The 25,436-nt window shown below is 36.2% G+C and overlaps 1 protein-coding gene across 17 annotated transcripts in view; it reads right to left on the minus strand.

Annotated features, from left to right (window-relative positions):
* The window catches only part of LOC142554148 (uncharacterized), a 139,496-nt gene that overhangs the window by 70,539 nt on the left and 43,521 nt on the right, over positions 1–25,436 (minus strand). For 4 of the 17 annotated variants that reach the window (XR_012822119.1, XR_012822118.1, XR_012822115.1 and 1 more), the window contains exons 3-4: positions 20,272–20,295; positions 19,069–19,355 (exon numbers count right to left, since the gene is read on the minus strand). The exons of 5 other annotated variants lie outside the window; for them this stretch is intronic. The gene's annotated coding sequence lies outside the window, so the exon portion shown is untranslated. Of the gene's footprint in view, positions 1–19,068; positions 19,356–20,271; positions 20,535–20,637; positions 20,966–25,436 lie in introns of those variants that run through there. 8 more of the 17 variants (XR_012822128.1, XR_012822125.1, XR_012822127.1 and 5 more) reach the window with 8 other exon arrangements.

The following is a 25,436-nucleotide window of genomic DNA, read 5'->3' on the forward strand; positions in this document are numbered from 1 at the left end:
ATTCAATAATGCTTCGAATCAAGATCCGCAATTTGGATATTCAAGAAAACTCAAATCCCAACAATTGTGTAAAGAAGAAATCAATATCATTTCTTAACCGTAATATGACATAAAAACATTCGTTGAATCATTTTGTCAAACACGTGACGTGCGTACTAAAGAGTTAGCTCCTCTACAATTCCATTTCTTTTCCAAAATATCAATACATACAATACCATCAATCATTATATTAACAACTTTACTTCAACACTCAAACCAAACAACCCATTGTTTTCCCTTCAATCACTAACCCAAGAAAATAAGCTTTCTTACCTTGCTTCTAAACTCTTGAGGAGAAGAACTTCTAATCTCCAAGCAAAGATTAAGGCTTCAATCAAAGATTAATGTCTTGGAAGAAATTGGATTGAAGGAGAAATGAGGAACCCTAGCTCTAAACCGATGGAGAGAAATGAGGATGAGAAGAAATGATACAAAAATCATTCCTCAATCTAATATATACCATCAAAGCCTCAAAACACGTTTTTTGTACAGGTGCTGGGCGCCATGGCGCGTGTTTTGGCTCAGGGGCGCGCACCATACTGCCCAAACACCAAATTTCAGCAATAAGCGCGCGCCATCACGCGGGATCTGGCGCAGGGACGCGCCGTATTCTGTCCAAAACGCATTTTTAACTTCAGAATTTGCGAAAGTGGTGAACTAAAAAGTTGTAGCTCTATGTCGTGGCTTGCATCTCCAATTGGCCTCATGTCATTTGGAGGTCTGAATAAAAAGTTATGCTCAATCTCCCAACATGTGTCATTGTAGGAACGACGATACGCACGACACACTTCGGGGCGCTTTTGGCTCGTCTTCCCTAATGATTTGACCAAAACTTAAAATAAGAAAGTTATAGCCTTATGTCTTATCTTTCTAATGAAAGTAGCCTCACATTAATTGGATCAATATACAAAATATTATGCTAAAAACCACAACTACTGCCACATTTTTCATACCGTTTATGCACTTTCATTACCTATTTAGCTCAAATTCAACCTTTGATTCTACCCATCCATTATCTATTCAATTTTATAACATTCATTACCATTCATACCATAACGTAAAGCCATAAACCATCACAACTACTGCCGCAATTTTATTTTTTTCAAAATTCGGGCATTACAATTCTCCCCTCTAAAAATAGATTTCGTCCACGAAATCAATCATCTCTTTCAAGTCTAAGATGTAATGATCAATACTGAAAATAAAACCGAGAATAGAAGCGTACTTCATTTGAATAACTCTGGATATTTATGTTTCATTTTATCTTCTAATTCCCAAGTTGTCTCTTCGACACCATGTCTGTTCCACTGTACTTTAATCAACGGTATCAATTTATTTCTGAGTTGCTTATCTTTTCTATCTAGAATTTTAATCGGTCTCTCAATGTAGCTCAAATTCTGATCTAACTCAACTTCATCGGGTGGAAGTACATGAGAAGGATCTAGATGATATTTCCTCAACATGGACACATGAAAAACATCATGAACACCTGATAACGCAGGAGAAAGAGCTAATCTATAAGCCAAATCACCAACACGTTCCAAAATCTCATACGGACCTATGAATCTCGATGATAATTACCCTTCTTTCCAAATCTAACTGTACCACGAAAAGGAGATATTTTCAGAAAAACTCTGTCAACTTTCTCAAAAATCAACGGCCGTCTCCTGATGTTCGCATACTTAACCTGTCTATCCTGAGCAACTCTCATACGACTCTGAATCAATTTCACCTTCTCTGTCATATCTCTTATCATATCAGGTCCTACAATTGGTGCTTCAGATAAATCGTCCCAATACAGAGGAGATCGACACTTCCTGCCATATAGTGCTTCAAATGGTGACATTCCAATGATCACTTGATAACTATTGTTATAAGAAAACTCGACAAGTGGTAACGAATCCTGCCAACCAATACCAAAATCCATCACTACAGCTCTCATCATATCCTCTAATGTCTGAATAGTACGTTCTGACTGTCCGTCTGTCTGAGGATGATAGGCTGTACTCAAATGCAAACGAGTACCAAGGGCCTCTTGTAAACTCTTCCAAAAATGAGAAGAAAATCTGGGATCACGACCAGATACAATGGACTTAAGAACACCATGCAATCTCAAAACTTCTCTGATGTAAAATCTGGCCATCTGATCATGCCTATATGTCATCTGATAAGGAATAAAACATGAAGAATTGGTTAATCTATCAACGATAACCCAAATTGAATCGCAACCCCTCGACGACCTCGGCAATTTCGTGACAAAGTCCATGGTGATATGATCTCACTTCCATTTTGGAACCTTAAGGCTATGCAAAAGACCTCCTGGTCGCTTTTTTTCTGCTTTCACTTGTTGACAATTCAAACAACGAGATACAAATTTTGCTATGTCAGATTTCATTCTTTTCCACCAAAATTGTTTCTTTAAATCATTGTACATCTTTTTACTTCCAGGGTGTACACTGAACTTACTGCAATGAGCATCACGCAAAATCTGTATCCTCAACTCTGAAATATTAGGAACTACAATACGATCATTCACAAACAAAATACCCTCATTATTGACCTGAAATTCTGATTGATGTCCTCATTTGGCAAGTTCAACTGATTTCTGAATGCTTTGATCTAACTTTTGGGCCTCTCTAATTTTGACAAACAACTCGGGTTCTGCCTGAATCATAAATACTCTTACAGGTTGAGTATCTACCACAAAATCCAAACCAGAAAGACAACATTCTTCTACTAAATCAGATACACTGCTAGTGATCAAGGACATATTACATACTTTTCTGCTCAAAGCATCGGCTGCTGCATTAGACTTTCCTGGATAATATTTTATTTAGCAATCATAGTCTTTCAATAAATCTAACCAACGCCTCTGTCTCATGTTCAACTCTGCTTGTGAAAAGAGGTATTTCAAACTCTTATGATCAGTGAATATCTCAAATTTCTCCCCATATAAGTAGTGACGCCAAATCTTTAAGGCAAAAACCACTGCTGCTAGTTCCAAGTCATGTGCTTGCGACCAAATAAATGGTACATTTTTTTGTGTCAGCTGGGTAATTGGCCTCGCAATCTGTGAGAATCCTTTAATAAATCTGCGATAATAGCCTGCCAAACCCATAAAACTACGTACCTCAGGAACTGATGTCGGTCTAGACCAATTGATGACTGCCTCAACTTTACTTGGATCAACTGATATACCAGCACTCGAAATCACATGTCCAAGGAATACCACTCTATCCAACCAAAACTCGCATTTGGATAATTTAGCATACAACTTTTCAGTTCTCAAAATCTGCAGTACAACTCTCAAGTGTTCGACATGCTCAATTTCAGATTTTGAATAAATAAGAATATCATCAATGAAGATCACAACAAATTGATCTAAATATCGTTGAAACACATGGTTCATCAAATCCATAAATACCGCAGGTGCATTGGTCAACCCAAAAGGCATAACCAAAAATTCAAAATGCCCATACCTGGTACGAAAAGCAGTCTTAGGCATATCTGTCTCTCTAACTCTTAGCTGATAATATCCGGATCTTAAATCAATCTTAGAATATACTGAAGAACCCTGCAACTGGTCAAAGAGATCATCAATCCTTGGCAAAGGATAATTATTCTTTACTGTGGCTTTATTCAACTGTCTATAATCGACACAAAGCCTCATAGACCCATCTTTCTTCTTCACGAATAAAACCGGAGCACCCCAAGGTGAAACACTTGGTCTTATATATCCTTTAGCCAATAGATCCTCAAGTTGTTCCTTTAGTTCCTTCAGTTCAATTGGCAACATCCTATAAGGAGCTCTAGAAATAGGCTGTGTACCTGGCATCAACTCAATGTTGAACTCAACCTCTCGGACTGGAGGAAATCCTGGAATTTCATCTGGAAATACATCTGAAAATTCACTAACAATTGGAATATCTACAAATTTAGGTACTGACATTGAAATATCAATCGCATAAACCAAGAAACATTCGGCTCCTTTGTGCAACAAACGAGTCATGGACAAAACAGATATCAAAGGAATCTTAGCTCGAGAACCTTTACCATAGAATGTCCAGTGATCTGTCATATCAGGCCTAAACTTAACAATTTTCTGAAAACAATCTACAGTAGCTCTGTATCTTGTCAACATGTCAATACCAGCTATGCAGTCAAAATCAGACATCTCCAATATAATACAATCAAGCTCAATGACATTATCCTCATAACGAAATTCACAATCACTTATCATTTCAGCTGACCTCATAACTTTGCCCAGTGGAGTAGAAATAGATAAGGTAGATGATAATGGTATAGAATGCAACGAATGCAATGTGACAAAGTGCTCAGATATGAAAGTATGTGATGCACCCGTATCCATCAAAACATAAGCAGGATAACCTGAGAGAAAACAATTACCTACAATGACATTATCTGGAGCATGATGTGCCTCATTCTCAGTGAGTGCAAAAACTCGAGCCTGCTGTCTAGGTGGATGTCCTGCTCTGTGGCCACCACTCTGTTTGTTCTGATCTGACCGGTTTGATTGCTGATAAGAATGAACTGAAGGGGTCTGACGATTCTGGTGAGGTGTCTGTCTCGATGATCCCCCACTCTGAGATATTTCACTGCCACGATTAGGACACACTCGAGCATAGTGTCCCACCTGGTTACACAAGTGGCAAGCTCCTGGGATTCATCTACACTGATCGGTATAATGTCTACCACCACACTGACCACAAGTTGTGCCTGAATAACCAGTGCTCTGAACTGAACCAGACTGTCTCGATCCACTAGAATTCGAAAAATTACTGCCATGCCTCTTAAATTGCTTCCCTCTAGCCCTAAACTGCTCTCTTATGTTGCCACTATTACCTGTCTGAACTGCTGTCGGAACTGTGACTGTTGGGATCGTTGCGAATACTGAGAACCTCTCTGCCTATTGATTCCGGTTTCAGCTCCCTTTGCTCTATCAAGAGCCTCAACAAAAGTGTTAGGCCTTCCAGTATTAACCAGGGTAAAGATATCAAGATTAAGACCATTTATGAAGTGATCAGCCTTAGCTTCTTCATCGGATGCTACATGAGGAGCAAATCTCAGTAAATTCGAGAACTTAGCAACATAGTCCTCAATATTCAGATTTCCCTGCTTTAAATTTGCAAACTTGGCTCCCCTATCTTTCCTATAAGAGGTAGGAAAGAAACGCTGAATAAAATTCAGATTTAAAAATATCCCAGGTAACAATCGTACATCGACCCTCTAAAGCTTTCTTTGTCATGATCCACCAACTCTTAGCAACATCCAATAACTGATGAACAACTAATTTGATTCTATGATCATCTGGATACTCAAGAGATTCAAATAATTAATCCATATTCTCCAACCAGTTCTCACATTCTAATGCATTCTCGGTACCCTTCAACATCGGTGGGTGAAAAGACTGAAATCTGGCTAACAGTATCTCCATCGGAGTCGGAGTTATATCCATCTGAGTATGAGTAGCACTACTCTGATCTTGTGCCACTGGTATGTTCTGTCTAGGTCTACCATGACCTCTACCACGAGAAGCCATGTCTGATATACAATAGATCAAACATAGATAAATCACAATATCATAATCATCTCAATCTTGTATCAATCATCTCTGGCTCTCGAGACTCAATAATCTCAAAAATCTCGAATATAGCTCAACAATAGAGTATCTCAATTATGATAATGTATTTCACATTACGACACAGTGAAAATGCCAGAAAATATATCACATGATCAAGCAATTCGAACTGACTCGATCTACCCTGTTCCGAAATATCATACGCTCTGATACCACCTAATGTGGGGCCCCGGGTCCGATATCTAATACTAATAATTTTAAATGTATCAAACCAAACGATTTAATAAAATATATAATTTCTTGTTCACAAACTGACATAAACATCGTCAGAATAATTTAAATGTCTCAAATGTTTGAAATATAATTTTCAACATGTCAAAATAAATAGTGAGCAAAAGTAATCCAAACATCATCAAATAGCTCCTAAGACCCTAGAATCCCACTCTAACTCGTATCTCCTCGCCTGGAACTAGACTCTGGCATCCCAAGCCTCGCCTCACCTACCGTCAAGCACATGAAAACAAGAGGTAGCCGACGTGCCGGTGAGTATAAACCCAGTATGATACAATAAAATAACATATGAGAATTTAATTTTCAAAATATTTCATATAAATCCATAAAGATGCAATATAATGCAATGCATGATCAGAAGCTGTGGGCTATCAATAAATTTCAAGATCAAGTGAATCATCTGGTCATACGGTACCCAAGGAAAGAGAATCCCCCAGCAACATCCACCGACTCATCCGCTCAAGGTGGGGTGCTGTGTTCTACAATCCCAGGACTATGGTGCGCCTATAGAGAGTGTTCAGGCCATAGCAGCGACCTCCGCATACACTATGCCAACTCAACTATAGCCCCGTACGTCCAACAAATCAATATATCAAGGTGAACTCCGCCATATCAAATCTAAATCGAAAAGTGGCTCAATATGCAATGCAATGATGCATTTCAATCTCATCAAGTCAATATCATAATAAGCTCATCTCAAAAGATCAATCATCAAAAATCACAAGTATTTCATCAAGCCATAGAATTTTCAATTTAAAATAAAAATGATACTTTTACCTCGTATGTTACCGACCGTAACATACCTTTCAAATATTACCAAAAGTAGATCGAAATGTGTAGGTGAGAAGTCTTGAACCTCTGAATTCTACTATAACTCAAGAACTCGGATCATTTATCAAAACAGAGCAATTTCTGTACAAAATTCATAATTAATTCAATAATGCTTCGAATCAAGATCCGCAATTTGGATATTCAAGAAAACTCAAATCCCAACAATTGTGTAAAGAAGAAATCCATATCATTTCTTAACCGTAATATGACATAAAAACATTCATTGAATCATTTTGTCAAACATGTGACGTGCGTGCTAAAGAGTTAGCTCCTCTACAATTCCATTTCTTTTCCAAAATATCAATACCTACAATATCATCAATCATTATATTAACAACTTTACTTCAACACTCAAACCAAACAACCCATTGTTTTCCCTTCAATCACTAACCCAAGGAAATAAACTTTCTTACCTTGCTTCTAAACTCTTGAGGAGAAGAACTTCTAATCTCCAAGCAAAGATTAAGGCTTCAATCAAAGATTAATGTCTTGGAAGAAATTGGATTGAAGGAGAAATGAGGAACCCTAGCTCTAAACCGATGGAGAGAAATGAGGATGAGAAGAAATGATACAAAAATCATTCCTCAATCTAATATATACCATCGAAACCTCAAAACACATTTTTTGTACAAGTGCTAGGCACCATGGCGCGTGTTTTGGCTCAGGGGCGCGCACCATACTGGCCAAACACCAAAATTTCAGCAATGGGCACGCCATCGCGCGCTGATCTGGCGCAGGGGCGCGCCGTATTCTGTCCAAAACACATTTTTAGCTTCAGAATTTGCGCAAGTTGTAAACTGAAAAGTTGTAGCCCTATGTCGTGGCTTGCATCTCCAATTGGCCTCATGTCATTTGGAGGTCTGAGTAAAAATTTATGCTCAATCGCCCAACATGTGTCATTGTAGGAACGACGATACGCACGACACACTTCGGGGCGCTTTTGGCTCGTCTTCCCTAATGTTTTGACCAAAACTCAAAATAAGAAAGTTATAGCCTTATGTCTTATATTTCTAATGAAAGTCGCCTCACATAAATTGGATCAATATACAAAACATTATGCTAAAAACCACAACTACTGCCACATTTTTCATACCGTTTCTGCACTTCCATTACCTATTTAGCTCAAATTCAACCTTTGATTCTACACATCCATTATCTATTCAATTCTATAACATTCATTACCATTCATACCATAACGTAAAGCCATGAACCATCACAACTACTGCCACAATTTTATTTTTTTCAAAATTCGGGCATTACAAGCTAGCCACACTGTACATGAATGAGATCGTACGACTACATGGAGTTCCAGCTAGCATACTATCAGACAGAGATCCGAGGTTTACATCCTGTTTTTGGAAGAGCTTTCAACAAGCTACGGGGACCAAAATTACTCTTAGCACGGCCTATCATCCTCAGACCGATGGCCAAACAGAGATGACAATTCAAACTCTAGAAGATATGCTGAGAGCATGTGCTCTAGACTTCGGTGGTAACTGGAGCGAACATCTGCCCTTAATTAAGTTCGCGTACAATAATAGTTACCACAACAGTATTGAGATGGCACCATATGAAGCTCTGTATGGACAAAAGTGTCGATCACCACTGTATTGGGATGAGGTAGGAGAAAAAGCCATTGTTGGACCCGAAATGATCCAAGAAACAGTGGATAAAGTCTCTTTGACCAGGAAGAGATTAAAAGCTACCCAAGATCGACAGAAAAGTTGGGCTGATCAGAAGAGACGACCCGTGGAATTTGAAGTTTGAGAAAAGGCATATGTGAAAATGTCACCCATGAAAGGTATAATCCAATTCAATAAGGCTGGGAAATTGAATCCTAGATACGTCGGAACCCTTTGAAATTCTTGAGAAAGTGGGAACACTTGCTTATAGATTAGCACTTCCATCCGACATGTCAAGAATTCACAATGTATTCCACGTTTCGCAGCTGAGGAGATATATTTCCGATCCTAGTCATATTCTTGAAGCTGGACCACTGTTGGTTGAAGGAAATTTAAATGAAGGGCTAAAATATGAAGAGATTCCAATTCGAATTGTGGATAACAAAGACCAAGTACTGAGGAGATGAACTATTCCATATGTCAAAGTACAATGGTCCAACCACACCGAAATAAAAGCTACTTGGGAGTTGGAAGAAAAGATGTGAGGGCAATACCCTTATCTCTTTGAGGATCATGTATAGCCAAGTTTCGAGGACGAAACTTCTCATAAGGAGGGAGAGATGTGAGAACCCAAAATTCCAGCATTTCAGCAGCAATTGCAAAACTCCAACAGAAGTTAATATTTCCAGCAGCTAGCAATATTCAGTAGCAAAGGAAAATTATAGCAGAAGCTAACAATTCCAGCATCAGCTAATATTTCAGAAGTTGATATTTTCCAGCAGATAGAATCCAGCAGCAGAAGAACGAGATTCCAGCAGACAATTACCAATTCAACTCATGACTTGTAACTGAAGCATTTAAAATGGAATAAAGGCTGTTAAATACAGATTATGGCCATTAATAGGGAGTCTAACAGTCAGATTTTGGCCTATAAATAACACCCTAAAGTCTCTGAATTGGTGTTACACAAATCTTGAGATTATTACTTAAATTTTCTAGAGTGCCTTGTTCGAGCTGTAAAATCCAGTAGCGAGAGCAACCAGATTTCCAGTAGACTTCAACCGAAACTCTAGCAAATTACTGTAAGTGGGCTTATATATAAATATCTTGAAATCAGTTTGATAATTCTGTTTTAAAGCACAGTTTCTGTATGTTTGATTTCCGATATATGATTTTGAAGCACTGAAACTCCCTAGTGAACTAATGGTAGGAATATATATTCTGAACATTTCTGAATTCTGATTCTGATTCTGGCATCACCCCTTAGAGGAGAGAACATATAGGGGACTGATATCAGTTTAGCCATGAAATTCACTAACGTGCTCAGTGCTTACTAATTCTGATTTCTGTTCTGAAACCTGTGATTTCTGAATTCTGATTTCTGTTCTGAAAATACGAGTTTTCTGTATATTATTGTATTAGTGTTTCTGTTGAAAATGATTTCGAAAACTGGGAGTTATTCCCGCCCTTGCTTACTGAGTGACAACCATATCACTCACCCACCAAACCCATCTCAGATAAGAACGAGGAAGAAAAGTTAGAAGAAGAAGAGCAGATTCAATTCTAGGGCAGGTGAAGAAGGCCGTTGCTTATCAGTTCTAATTTATGTTTATTCCGCTGCATCTGTTAAGATACTGTTATATTTGGTTTTACATTTCCGTTGTAAAACATTTGGCATTGAGTTTGTATTAGATATTGAAATATTCAGTATTTATGAATAAAAAGAATGGTTTCTGAATTCTGTACTTCTGAGGCTTGTTGTTTTCGAATGTAAATTTAATAGCAACGCCGGTGTCAACCAACCCCCGTCCCGGGGCGTGACAATTGTAGACTTTATTTTGTAAAAATAATAATTTTCCAGATGAAAATAGTAATAAAATTAAAATATTAATTTAAAAAGTTGTTTTGCCCCTAATTAGTGCTCATGACAGAAGGAATTGAGGAAATAAAATTTAAAAATATTTTGTCTCTAATTGAGCTACAATAGTTATTTCTTGAAATGTTCAAAATGAACTAAGTATCGAAAAATTACAGTTCTAAATTGAGTGGAATAAACTCATCATAACCCTCTAAAAAACCAATTAAACATTTTGTAAATGATTTGAAAATACAAGTTGAATGTATGAAAACAGTTTGGTTGAATCAAATACTTAGTATGAAACATTATGGTATTTCAAAGAACACATAAAATGCTTCAACAATACATATCATTACAATGTATTTTTCTCAAATGTATCATCGCACATAAGGAAAAATTTCTCACTATGGTGATAACTCTATTTAGACTCCCTTACATACTCCAGCCCTTCAATAAATGCTTCGAGGTATTTATTTTTGGGTTGAGTTGTTCTTCCTCATTCTCTCCCTTCATTTACTTGTGATATTATCTTCAAATATTTGTATTTATGGCCCCCAAGAATGATATGAACCTTTGAAATAGGAATATGATCATTTATAAAGGTTCTATATGATTTCTGATATTGAAACAATCATATTCACGTTGCTGGACATATTTTGAGATCGAGCTAATTTTATTGTTGACCAGGTTGTTCTGGATCGAGCAGGTTGATCAGCTTGGTCTGCTGGCTGTTCCACATCGAGCTAAATGATCAACTTGTTTCGTTGGTTTGATCAACTCGGTTTGAGTTGAGCTGGTTCAAGTCGAGATGATTGTTTATCTTGATTCATTGATTTTCGAAGAAAGTGATGAACATGAATATTGTATATTTTTATCTTAGCTCTCCATAGAATAAAAAATCACTCAATTTAGAGTTCTTATGAGATATAGATGCTCGGAATACTATATATACAAGCTGGAACTCTTTCTTATTCAATGCAAAATCAACAATTTCATCGTCATTTTTCACCATCTTAAGAACCGATTTAGATTTCAACTTGTGAAGATGATTTGTAAATCACTGTCTTAGCTTTGTAACGCATGCTGAATCGTTCCATTTAGATTAACAAGGTAGTCGCTGGTTTTTTTTCTGCTTCGTCCAGCTCGATCTTGCAACCACTATTTCACATATATAACATCCGAATCGGTTGAGCTAATCAGAAGTTTGACTCGTAGCAATTTGAGTTTTTTGTTCAGTCGTGTTCGTTTCTTGTCATTTAAATTATCGAGCAATGAGATATCATCAAGAAATTTTAGCTTCCCATAAACTAAGTTGTGATAAAATTATATTTCAGCGACTTATTACTTTCAACTTGACATCTACAAACTACACATTTAATGAATTATGTTAGCAACATAATAACAAGTTTTGTTATCATTATAATCAATATTTTTTAGCATTTCTACAACCCAACACAACTAAATCTTGTAAATACAAATAAATAGCAGTTGTAACTATAAATAACTCGATGTTATTTGCTATCACCAAAACTGAGATATTTTTAATTTAAAATTATTAATATTGTATTCCTTTAAATAGGATAGGAAGTTTAAAACAAAATTTTAGGTAAAACAAAAAAGGCTTTTACCATTCACATCAATTTTTTTAAGGGATGTGCAATCAAACTTTAGTTAAAGCTTTTATTTTCTTTTAGGAAGACTAAAATGAAGAAAGTGGGGAACTGAGAAATTATAATTTAAAACAATCTTTCCGTACGAAATAATAATAACTCGAAAATATAAATTAAGAGAATTGGTTTACCTCTAAGTGTTCATGATATAGAGAAATGAGAAAAAAAATTGATGAATATATTAGGGAATTTTAGTTGTAAAGGGTTTGTTGGTCCCACGTGCGGAATTTGAGATAATAAAATCCGAAAATAAAGAACAAACTGGACACCGAGATTTACGTGGAAAACTCCTAAAAATTATTAGGGTAAAAACCACGGGCAAGATGAAAAGAATTCCACTATAATATTTTGTGGTGTACAACTCACTCACTGTGTTTCCAAATAGAATACACACTCTCTTAATACAGGAGAACAAACACCTCACAAATATTATAGAATTAATGGGAGAAATAAGAAATCACAAGAAAAAGCTTGTGAATGGGATACATTGAAATGTCGAATGATGCATCTATTTATAGATGAATAGATGCATCATTCCAGTATGAACATCCGCAATTTTTGAAATTCAGCTTCGAAACGTGTTCAAATCAGATTCAAAGAAGGCTATAACAAATTTCACATTAAATGTTGTCTCCAATTGGCCACCTTATTTGCTATGCTTTGCCGACATTTCTCCCACTTGGAGATTTGATTGAGAATCAAACACATCTCCACACATCCTTTCAATCTTACCATTCCCTGCTGCTTACGTTTCTGATAGGCCACTTAAGGATCTGCACCACTCAAACTTATCAGTGTTCACTGGCTTGGTCAGAAAATCAGCTATGTTATCCTTTGTATGGATCTTCTGCATATCCACGCTTCCTTCTTCTACTACTTCTAGCACAAAGTGAAATTAGATTCCAATGTGTTTAGTCCTGGAATGAAAGGCTGGATTTCTTGCGATGTGCAAGGCACTATGACTGTCAGAAAACAAAGTAACATTCTCTTGTTTGTGTCTGATCTCCTCCAATAACCTTTTAATCCATATTGCCTCTTTGCAAGTTTGAGTAGATGCCATATATTCTGCTTCAGTCGTAGATAACGCCACGACTATTTACAGTTTTAAAACCCAGCTTACTGCTCCCCCTGCAAGTGTAAAACATAGCCAGTAGTAGATTTCCTCTTGTCATTATCACCTGCATAATCTGAATCAACATAGCCCCTGAGTGTAAAATCTGATCCTCCATAACATAATGCAGTATTCGAGGTACCCTTAATATATCTAAGAATCCTCTTAACAGTGCTCCAATGATCTCGTCCAGGATTCGCCATATACCGACTAACTGCTCCCACTGCTTGATCAATGTCCGGTCTTGTACAGATCATGACGAACATCAAACTTCCCACTGCTGATGCATATGGTACTGGAGACATCTCCATCATCTCTACTTCACTGCTAGGACACATCTCGGAGGATAACTTGAAGTTAACAGGAAGAGGGGTCGAAATTGACTTACTATCTTGCATGTTGAAGCGTTGCAAGACTTTCTTCAAATAATTTTTTTGAGAGAGCCAAATCTTTTTGTTATTTCTATCTCGGTGAACTTTCATCCCTAGGATCTTGTTTGCTGGCCCCAAGTCCTTCATATCAAATTCCCTAGCCAACTGTGCCTTCAATCCTTGGACCCGATCTTTGCTGGGGCCTGCTACCAACATGTCGTCCACATACAACAGCAAAATGATATAATCAATACCAGACCTCTTGAAATATGTACAAGAATATGCACTCAGTCTGTTGTATCCAAGGCACATGATATAAGAATCAAATCTCTTGTACCAACACATCGGCGCCTGTTTGAAACCGTACAGAGATTTGTTCAACCTACAAACCAAGTTCTCTTTACCTTTTTCAGCAAAACCTTCTGGCTGGAGCATATAGATTTATTCTTCAAGATCTCCATGAAGAAACGTTGTTTTTACATCTAGCTGTTCTAGATGTAAGTCAAACACCGCACACAATGCCAACACTACTCCAACTGTTGTAAGCCGAACCACATGAGAAAATATTTCATTGAAGTCAATGTCTTCTTTCTGAGCATACCCTTTTACCAACAATCTAGCACAATACCGCTCCACTTGGTTATTGCCATCACGCTTGATCTTATAGACCCATAACAAGATCCCAAGATTTATTCTTGTCTAATGCCTCCAACTCTTCTTGCATTGCTATCATCCACAAAGATACAGCCGAGCTTTGAGTAGCCTCGTGGAAACTCGATGGCTCACTATCCTCTGATAATAGAAAATATGCAATGTTGCTTTCAGTGACATAATCTGAAAGCCAACCTGGTGGTCTTCTGTCTCGAGTTGACTGCCTCACATTGGAAATCTCAGACTCAACATGTTCTTGTTCTTCGTGCTCTGGTACTGCTTCACAAGAAACTTGACCTTCGTCCGTCTTATTTTCCACATGAAAAATAGTAGTTTCTGAATTCGGTGTGCCTTTGTCTCCCTTTACTTTATCTTCCTCGAAGATAACATCCCTGCTGATGACAATCTTGTGAATAGTAGGATCCCACAAGCTAAATCCCTTTACTCCATCAGCATAACCCAAGAAGATACATTTTCTGGATTTCGAATCCAACTTCGATCTTTCTTGCTCATTGTACAGAACGTACACAGGACTTCCAAATGTATGCAAATGAGAATAATATGTCGGCTTCCCGGTCTGAGGCTTGGGATCAAAGTGAGGAATCTGATACGTGGCATTGTTTTACCAAACTTTTCCTTAGTGGCTTTCGCACACATGGAGGTTATTGGTTTCCAGCCTATATACCATCTTCAACTCATACTGAGCTAAGAAAATGAAGAATTTAAATCTCAGAATAATAATGAATATAAGATTCATATTTGGAACTTTTACAAAACATAAAAGGATTTATAAAAGATATACCAAAGAAATTAAACAATAGAGGATTTTACTGAGATCCCACTGGAATCATAAATTCATAAAAATCACCCATAAACGCCTTAAACGCCATTTCTCGGCTAAGCAGGCTGAAGGGCTACAACATGAATTTATTTTTCCTGGTTAAACTCAAACCCTGTGTTTACCATTTCCTGGTTCATCTTTTTACCTTATGTTCTAACTAAAGACTCTTATATTACATTAAATTATAAAAATTTAAATAGATCTTTTATTATCTCAATCTGATTCCAAGGACAAATAAATATAGATCATGTCATAGTAAGGTAATAATTTAGCACGAATACTTTATTATTATTATTATTGCTAGTTGAAGCAGTATTCTTCATTTGATCAATAATTGTAGATTTTCAAACTGGATCTTTAATCATTTTAAGGAATTCTAAAATATTATTATTAGTTAACACATTAATATTTAAATCCTGAAATTGAGACATGAGTTTATAAAATTCATCATTTTTATCTTTTATATGATTTATACAAGATTTTTCTTGTATACAATTATTACATTCTTTTAAATCATCAGAAATTTCTGATCCACTATCTAGTATTTCTTCTGAAATATAAGATTCTGAAGAATTCTCAGTTTCACTGTCAGAATTATTATTCAAATCCATTATTATTTTAAATAATGTTTCTTTTAGATTTTCATCTATGTCTAAATTATTAATTTTGTTTTTAGCCCAACATTGATTAGCATAATGTCCTGACTTTTTACATTTTCTACAAATTATTAATTTATTTTTGTAATTTTCTTCTTTCCGTAAATCACGTCTTTCTTTTCTTTTCTTCTTTTTATCTCTTTGTCTATCAGACAAATGTCTTTTCTTTCTATAAAGTATTTCATCTTTTTCTTTAATTTTCTTCTTACCTTTATTAGGTAAGTCCATACCAAATTGATCACAAAATTTACCTAATTGTTTTTTCTCAAGTAAATTCTGTCTTTTAATTTGATTATTTAATTTTAATTCATTACAGAGAGCTAAACCCTCTTTAATGCAAGTATTAATTAAATTTCCATAAATATAATTATCATATGAAATATTAATCTCATCCTTTCTTAATACTTTTCTAATTCTTTCAGCAAATAGAAAAGGTAAACCATCTATAAATTTGGCTTTCCAGAAACTATTATTACAATCTGGAATCTCATATATACGAGATAAAAATGTATCTTTATACCATCTAAAATCAGTAAGTGTTTTACATTTTAGATTACTTAATAAAGTACGAATTTTTTCACTATCATCAGTGAATTTACCAGTAAAGTGTTCAATCATAGTCATTATTAATGAATAGACTACATTTTCTGATTGAATATTATTCTCAATTTTTATTGAATTTATAATATCTTCTTTTTTGAATCGATTTAAATAATTATCCCACCAACCTTTAAGTTGGTCAGTAAACCCTGATATAATCATTTTAGCAATATTTTTATCAGTATTGCCTGAAGTTTTACACACAGTACTATACATAAGCATTCTGTGAGCAGTATTATAAATTTGCTTATCACTAAAACCATCAATATTCCATTCATATATACTTTTCCCATTATAACTATTAGCAAATATATACTCTTGTTCTTCAATAAGAACATCCATGGGAGTAGGTCTATTATAATAATATTTATTTTAGGTAGGTTTATCTGCCCATTTAATTTTATTAATTTCTTCATCAGAATGATTCTCATCATTATCAAACTCTTCATTAAGAGTATTCAAATTAAGATTTTTAAATTTTTCTTCTAATAATTTTTCTATATCAGAAACAGAAGATTTAAATTTAAAATCTTTTAAATCTGGAGGGGATTGAATAGAAGAAGTAGCAATAGAAACAATATTAGTTTCTTCTTCTTTAGACTGTATATATGTACATCTGGTTTGATTTGATTAATTGCCAGAATAATTTTATCAATACGATCTTTAAGAGAAACTATCTCTTCTCCTATTATCGTAAGATACAAATTTGTATAATTCTTTTTTTTAATTATCTGATTAATGTATTTAACAGTAATCTGTAACATATCATTTTCAAATAATTTTGAAAAAGCAGTAAAATTTAAAATTTTATTATTCTTTTCTATAATAAAAATTGTTGAGTAGGATAAACAGATCTTTGAATCTGTCCAGAAGAAAGTTTATAATTTCTTTCAAGAATAGAAATATAATCTATGATAAATGTTTTAAAAAACCAAGGAACAAAATGTATTAATTTATTCTGGTTTTCACAGTATTTATAAAACTCTGAAACAATATATTCAAATTCATCTTCAGAAAAACTTTTAAAGTACCAATCTCTAAAAGATTCACATTTGGGTAAATAAAATTCTGCATTGATCCTTGCTCTAGCAAGAGATCCTTTAGTAAAATCAATTTTAGTTTTACTATTCATTAAATACTAAAATTCATTTCTGAAACTGTATCAGCTTCTCTAACTTTTTGAAAGTTACTTTTATGCACAATATTGTTTTGATTTATAATTAATTCATCTACTGTATCTTGTACAGAAGACTCATTATCTTCTTTTATCTGAGAAGTAGTAGCTCTAGAAGTTTGAGAAATATCCACCAAATAATCTAAAGGCGAAATATAAGAATGACTATATCTTGATCTAGCATAGATAGAAGATGGCAATAATCTTCTTTGTTCATTATTGAACTGTATTTGAACAGATCCTTCATTATTCTGAATAACCTGTTGTAAATCTCTATTTAATATAGGATTTCTAGGAACAACTTGTTCAATTATCCAGTTTTCTGGAAATTCAATTTCTTCCCATTTTATAGATCTACGGGTTGTAATATTAGATCTATTAAAATTAGTTTCTATAAGAATAGTTTCATTTAATTTTTTATCTATTCTTTTACACATAGGATTCAGTGTAAATAATGGTTTATAATATATACGATAACAGATACATAAAACTTCTGTACCAGGAGTATAATTATAACCATGAGTTTTAACATTTAATGTTAAAGAATCTAATATATTAATATCAGACAAAGATAAAGATAAATTCGGATAAAAATCAAAGTATACTGGACCATGAGCCAGACTAAATTGAATTATTCCCATAAGGGATTGTTTCCAATTCAAATTTCTACCATCTCTTAAAGCTGCTATAAAACTTTCTGGTAGTCCTTCTAATGTCAAAGGTCTAAAAGCAATTTGAATTAAACCTATATGTATGAATCTATAATTCTTCATATAAGGCAAAATATCTTTATTGTTTAACAATCTAATAACCATTTCATTATTATGAAGTGGTACTGATGATTCTATAGTTTTAACTACCTGTTTAAAACCAATTTTTTCAAAGGTTCCTAACTTATAGATCATTTTAGAATCTATCTTAGGAATAGTCCATTTATTCATTAAGTCTAAATTATCAGGTAAATCGTATTCTTCATTTAAACTGTTCTGAACAGTTTCTTTTAAACCGAATAATAATAATTGTATAATAAAAATAAATAGAACAATAATAATTAATATTTAATAAAAATTATATGTATAATAACAATAAATAATAATGATGATGCTAGTAATAGCAAATAATTTTAGAATACTTATTTTTTAAATATTTTAATTATATTATGAATTGTTTATAAAAAAAATATGTTGGGTGCAATAATTGTCCCTGCTAGGTAGAGCGATCGAACCATGTTGCTTGTGCTGCTACGCGGTTTAAAAGATTTGAGTTGCACCATTACCACTAGCTATAGCTTTTGATAAAACGGTAAGCACTCGGTTCTACAATAGCTTTTGGTCAAGCGACAAGCGCTCGGTCCTACAATTGGTTCAGAGCCAAGGTCACAGGTTCGATTCCCATTGATAGCAAGGAGTGCAATTATTGGGAGGGAGATTGTTGGGTGCAATAATTGTCTCTGCTTGGTAGAGCGATCGAACCATGGTGCTTGTGCTGCTATGCGGTTAAAAAGATTTGAGTTGCACCATTACCACTAGCTGTGAGGCCCATTTACTCTAATGAAAATTAATGATCAAACAATAATGGTTTGACTTAAAACTGCAGATGAAAAAGGTTTAAAATACTTTAAAACGGACCACAGGGCCTAGAAAAATTTCGGCATGACCTCCCCGTAAATAGGACATCCCGAAAAACTCAAGCGGCAATTTATATCAAAATATACTCCCACTAGAGTCATTAAAACAAAACCGAAATTAAACAACCTATAGCCGCACTGGTCAGGACTAAACAGAAATTAAAACTTACCAAATACTCACCAGATCATAAACATCACAGAGTCGACTCAGAACATCACAAAACAACCAAATACTATTACAGATACACGGGGCATCTCCCCGGCTAATAAACTACAATACAAGACTAAAACAAACCCAAGACATACATATAGACTAACTGGGAGACTCCACTGAACAGAACCAAGCAATCCAACCTCAATCCCGAGCTCCACTGGCGGAACCTCGGCCTGATGCTGCAAAACGACTCGGGAGATCTACGATGGTGCCCAATAGCAACCAGAGTAGCCCCCCCAGTAAACAACTGAGGTTAGGATTCTGATATAAAACAGTCCAACAATAACATAAATCATGCATAATCATATAATGAAATGTGATATGCAATGCATGAAAGGCTCAACGAATGACCGGTATAACAGGAGCCAACAAACGGTACGATAACAACTGGAATAATGCTCGAGCAACAACACAGGGGAGCTACATCGTCATGCAGCTAAACCGCCCTGCCAAGTATGCGAGGTATGCCAAGCTGTGCTAGAATAATACCCCTGACTCGGCCTCCATACAGCTGATACGATATAACAGGATGGCACAACATAACGAACTAGATGACACAACCCCAGCGCTCACCTCAAAAGGCTGCACTAACCACAGGATTGTTCAATCACATCTACGGTCTCATGTGTATAGGCCTATTAGTCACACAACGATCCCGAGATAAACAACAGTGCCAGATAACAACGGATATCAACAATGACTAACAAGAACGATAGGGCTCAACATGAATGTCATAACTGTATACCCGATGCTAAATACCAATAATATGTCATAATAATAAATATAGATCACAACGAAGACATTTAACAATTTACAACAGTCAACAAATCATAAATATGATCCATGTAACACAGAATGACAATTAAACATAATTTATGTTTTACCGAGCTCTAACATACCTATACCACGAAAATGAACTTCAAGAATGATCAACTGAACTTTCTTAGCCTAAAATAATAAAATAAGCCGAATAATTCCACAACTCATCATTATTTACATTCCAACCATTATCAACTCGATAATCCTTAGATTAATTCCAATGATAACAACCATACTATAACATCTTTAAATATAACACAACAATTCGACATAATTAATATGCTCTCCAAAATATACCTCGAAGATTTCCAATGACCGAACCTACAACAATAATCCAATAAATATGTCAATAAAACGCTATTCGAACGACGAAAACAAATTAAATCGAAATGGGCAAAAATCCAAATTTCGGCAGCCTACTATCACGCTTAGAAGCTGAAATTTCGGACTAGGAACTCACAAGGTCGAAGTTTACTCTAGTCGCTAGCGGTCTCGAGGCGATAACCCACCGAAAACTCGTCGGAGTTATTGTTCACGAGCTGAAAAATTCAGAAAACTAGCTGGAAAAATTCAGAAAGCGAGCTGGAGTTAAAGGGAAATCACAAGGTTTAGAACCCACTTCAACACACAACATAATTCCAAGGAATTAAACTTAAATCTCACCTAAATCGAACCAACAGCAGCAACTACGAACATGCCTCGATTTGGGCTGAAACGAGCATCAAAATTGGCGATTCATGATTCAAAACGAAGCTACTGAAGTAAGAAATAAAACCTCTCAAACCGTTCGAGATTTCGACGTCGGACGGTAAAGTTATGGCCTCTCAAATTTGAAGGTGCTGAAAGTGACGAAAATGGAGGGGGGTTACGGGAATGGGTTTGGGAAATTGGCTTCTTCCTTTTCTCTCTCAAGGATAAGTTGTGTGTATGTATATGTATATTTAGTTACTAAAAAAATAGTAACACATGCCCAATAATTTCGGTTTTGCATTTATCTGCTCTTGTGTGCTATTTCAATCTCTATATGTATTTTTATATCGTTTTAACTCCGATATTCTAAAATACATATTTTTAACACACTTCTTGAATTTATTTGGCATAAATAATTATTTTAATTTACAACTCAATAATTATTCTAATTATGCCAAAATTACCGGATAATTAATTTCAGGACCTTACATTTCTCCACCCCTTAAAACAAATTTCGTCCTCGAAATTTTTGTTTATACACATACATCTTACAAACGATACGAAACCAACAATACATTACTAAGAATCAAACAGATATGGATAAGATGATCTAATCTTCTCTTCTGTTTCCCACGTTGATTCTTCTACCCCATGCCTCGACCACTGAACACGTACAAGTGGTATAACTTTATTGCGTAAAACTTTATCTTTATGATCCAAGATACAAACAGGATACTCAGTATACGATAGAGACAGATCAAGTTCAACCTCATCAGGCTGAATCACATGAGACGGATCGGGCTCATACTTACGCAACATAGAAACATGAAAAACATCGTGGATGCCAGACAATGACTGGGGCAAATCCAAACGATAAGCGCAAGTCCCAATACGCTCAACAATCTCGTAGGGACCAACGAAACGAGGTGACAACTTACCCCTCATGCCAAAACGAACAACACCTCTAAACAGAGAGATCCTCAGAAACACAAAATCTCCAACTTGAAATTCTAGAGGTCGACGACGTCTGTCAGCATAACTAGCTTGAGGATCTTGGGCAGCTTTCATTCTCTGACGAATCAACTGGACTTTATCATGCATTTCCTGAACAATGTCAGGTCCAGTCAACTGCTTCTCACCAAATTCATCCCAACAAAGAGGTGATCGACACCGTCTGCCGTACAAAGCTTCAAAAGGAGCCATACCAATAGTCACCTGGAAACTGTTGTTATAGGAAAATTCTACTAGTGGTAAAGCTTCCTGCCAACTGTCTTTAAAATCCATGACCGCTGCTCGAAGCAGATCCTCGAGTGTCTGGATTGTACGCTCTGTCTGACCATCTGTCTGAGGATGGTACGCAGTACTCATCGCAAGTCGTGTACCCATTTCTTTTTGGAAACTAGTCCAAAACTTTGATGTGAATCTAGGGTCACGATCTGAGACTATTGCAACTGGAACTCCATGAAGTCTCACAACATTTTCAATATACAGACGAGCCACTTTCTTGTACGAATACGTCCTCTCATACGGAATAAAGTGTGCCGACTTAGATAATCGATCGACAATCACCCAAATGGCATCGAAATGACGAGAAGTACAAGGCAAATGCGTGACAAAATACATAGCCACGTGCTCCCAGATCCACTGAGGAACCTCAAGACTATGCAGTAATCCTCCAGGTCTCATTCGTTCTGATTTGACTTGCTGACAGATCATACAACGAGACACAAACTCAGCCACATCCTTTTTCATATTCTTCCACCAAAACTAAGGCCGTAGAATATGATACATTTTCCTCCCTCCTGGGTGGATACTATATCGAGTACAATGAGCTTCTTTAAGGATGGCTGTACGCAATTCAGGAATATCTGGGACAATCAATCTACCATCCAATCGAAGAGAATCATCTGAGTGAATTGAGAAACCAGATTGGTGTCCTTGAGATACTAACTCATAAGATTTTAGAACTTGATCATCAGTTTTCTGAGCTGACTTTACAATCTGAATCAACTCTGGCTCAACAAAAATCTGAGATACACAAACAGCATTACCTTGGATTTGAAAATCCAACCCAGAAGTGCAAATATCCTCTCGTAACTTAGAAACATGAATCGAGGATAAATTAATATCAACAACCTTACGACTCAAAGCATCGGCAATGACATTCACTTTTCCCGGATGATATTGGATCTCACAATCATAATCTTTCAAAAGATCCATCCAACAGTCTATGTCTCATATTCAGATCTGACTGAGAGAACAGATACTTCAAGCTTTTGTGATTAGAATAAATTACAAATTGCTCCCCAAATAAATAATGCCTCCAAATCTTGAGAGCCAAAAACAATAGCAACCAATTCTAAGTCATGAACATGATACACATGCTGACGAGAACCATAGGCCACAACTCTGCCATGCTGCATCAGTACACAACCTAATCCTCGATTTGATGCGTCGGTACAAACAACGAATCCTCCAGAACCACTTGGAATGGTAAGAACTGGTGCAGAAGTCAATCTCTTCTTCAACTCGACAAAACTTGACTCACATTCATCAGACCAAATGAATATCTGATTTTTCTGAGTCAGTTGAGTGATAGGTCTAGCAATCTTTGAGAAATTTTCGATAAATCTCCGATAATAACCAGCTAAACCCATGAAACTACGAATCTCTGGCACATTGGTCGGTCGTGCCCAGTTCAGAACTGCTTCCACTTTACTTGGATCGACAGAAATACCATGTTGAAATATGACATGACCCAGAAACACAACTCTATCTAACCAAAACTCACACTTGGATAGCTTGGCGTACAACTGCTTCTTTTGAAGAATTCGAAGAACTATCCTCAAGTGTTTGGCATGCTCTTCCTCGGATTTGGAATAAACAAGAATATCATAGATGAATACAATCACAAAAGATCGAGATATTTACGAAATACTCGATTCATCAAGTCCATAAACACAGCAGGAGCATTGGTCAAACCAAAAGGCATAACCAAAAATTCAAAGTGTCCGTATCTCGTGCGAAAAGCTGTTTTCGGCACATCTTCTTGTCTAACTCGCACTTGATGGTACCCAGAACGGAGATCAATCTTAGAGTACACCGAAGTACCTTGCAACTGATCAAATAAGTCATCAATCCTAGGGAGTGGATATTTATTCTTGACAGTAAACTTATTCAGTTGCCGATAATCAATACACATCCGCATCGTTCCATCTTTCTTCTTGACAAATAGAATCGGTGCACCCCACGGTGAAGAACTCGGACGAATATAACCTTTACTCAATAAATCTTGTAATTGCTCTTTCAGTTCTTTTAGCTCAACAGGAGCTAAACGATATGGTGCTCGAGATATGGGTTCCGTTCCTGGCATTAATTCGATACTGAATTCAACTTCTCGTTCTGGTGGAAAACCAGGAATCTCTTCTGGAAACACATCAGGAAACTCACGGACTACAAGAATATCATAAATCTGTCGCTCATCTTGCGATAGATCAACAGCATAAACCAGAAAACCTTCATGACCAGAATCTAACAATCGGTTCATCTCAATGGCAGAAACTACAGGAATTTTGGCTTGAGAACCACGGCCATAGATATTCCATTTAGGAGCAAAGCTAGGCCTGAAACGAACTATTCCTCGATAACAGTCAACAGTGGCACGATTTGCAGTCAAAACATCCATACCAACGATACAATCAAATTCATGCATAGGTAGGACTATGAGATTCAGATATAGAACATTTTCCTTATGAAACAAAACCGCATTGAACAGCACATTATCAGTGATAACCATTTTGCCCATCGGAGTAGCAACAGATAGATTGGAATTCATACTAGTGGTGCGAAGATCATGCGAAATGACAAATGCATGAGAAACAAAGGAATGAGATGCTCCGGTATCAAATAACACTCGTGCTATAAAACCACATAGAGTACAATTACCAGTAATGACAGTACCTGGAGCTGCCTGAGCCTCATCCTCAGTCAAAGCAAATACATGAACATATGACTGATTCTGTTGACCACCTTGCCCTCTGCTCTGATGCGAAGGGCGACTAGGCTGATGGGAAGACTGGGACGCTGCTGGAATTCTATTACTTTGAGCTCCACTACCTGCCTGGGCTAATTTCCCCGTCTTACTAGGACAGACTCTAGCAAAATGACCCGGCCGACCACAATTATTACAAACCCCTTGAACTCCAACAAACTGATTACTGGAATGCTTGCCTCCACAGTGATCACAATAAGGGCCACTGTAATGATATCCACCACGGTTCCCTGAACTCCCTGAACTCGAAGAACTAGAACCAGGCTTCTTAAATTGCTTCCCACGTGGACGAAGAGATGCAGAACCAGATGAACTGAATTGTTGTCTCCCCGACTGATGATGTTGGGTAGAAACTCGATTGCCACTCTTCTTAAGACTAGCTTCAGCCCTTTTTGCTATTTCCACTGCTTCAAGATAATTCAGTGGCTTACCGGTAGAAACAAAAAAGGTGCAGATGATCGTTCAATCCTTCAATAAAACTTTCAACAACTGCAACCTGACTTGCAGCAACATGAGGAGCATATCTCAGCATAGCATAAAAAGAATCTGCATACTCCGCAACTGACATATCGCCTTGTTTCAGGTTATGAAACTCAGAAGCCTTAGAACTGTAGAATGATGGAGGACAATAACTCTCCTTAAACTTCAGCTTGAATATATCCCACGATGAAACAATCCTCTGAGCATCTAAAGTCATCAATGTAGTAGACCACCACATTTT

Source organism: Primulina tabacum, chromosome 8 (genome assembly GCF_025594145.1).
Source record: "Primulina tabacum isolate GXHZ01 chromosome 8, ASM2559414v2, whole genome shotgun sequence".
Classification (NCBI taxonomy): domain Eukaryota; kingdom Viridiplantae; phylum Streptophyta; class Magnoliopsida; order Lamiales; family Gesneriaceae; genus Primulina; species Primulina tabacum.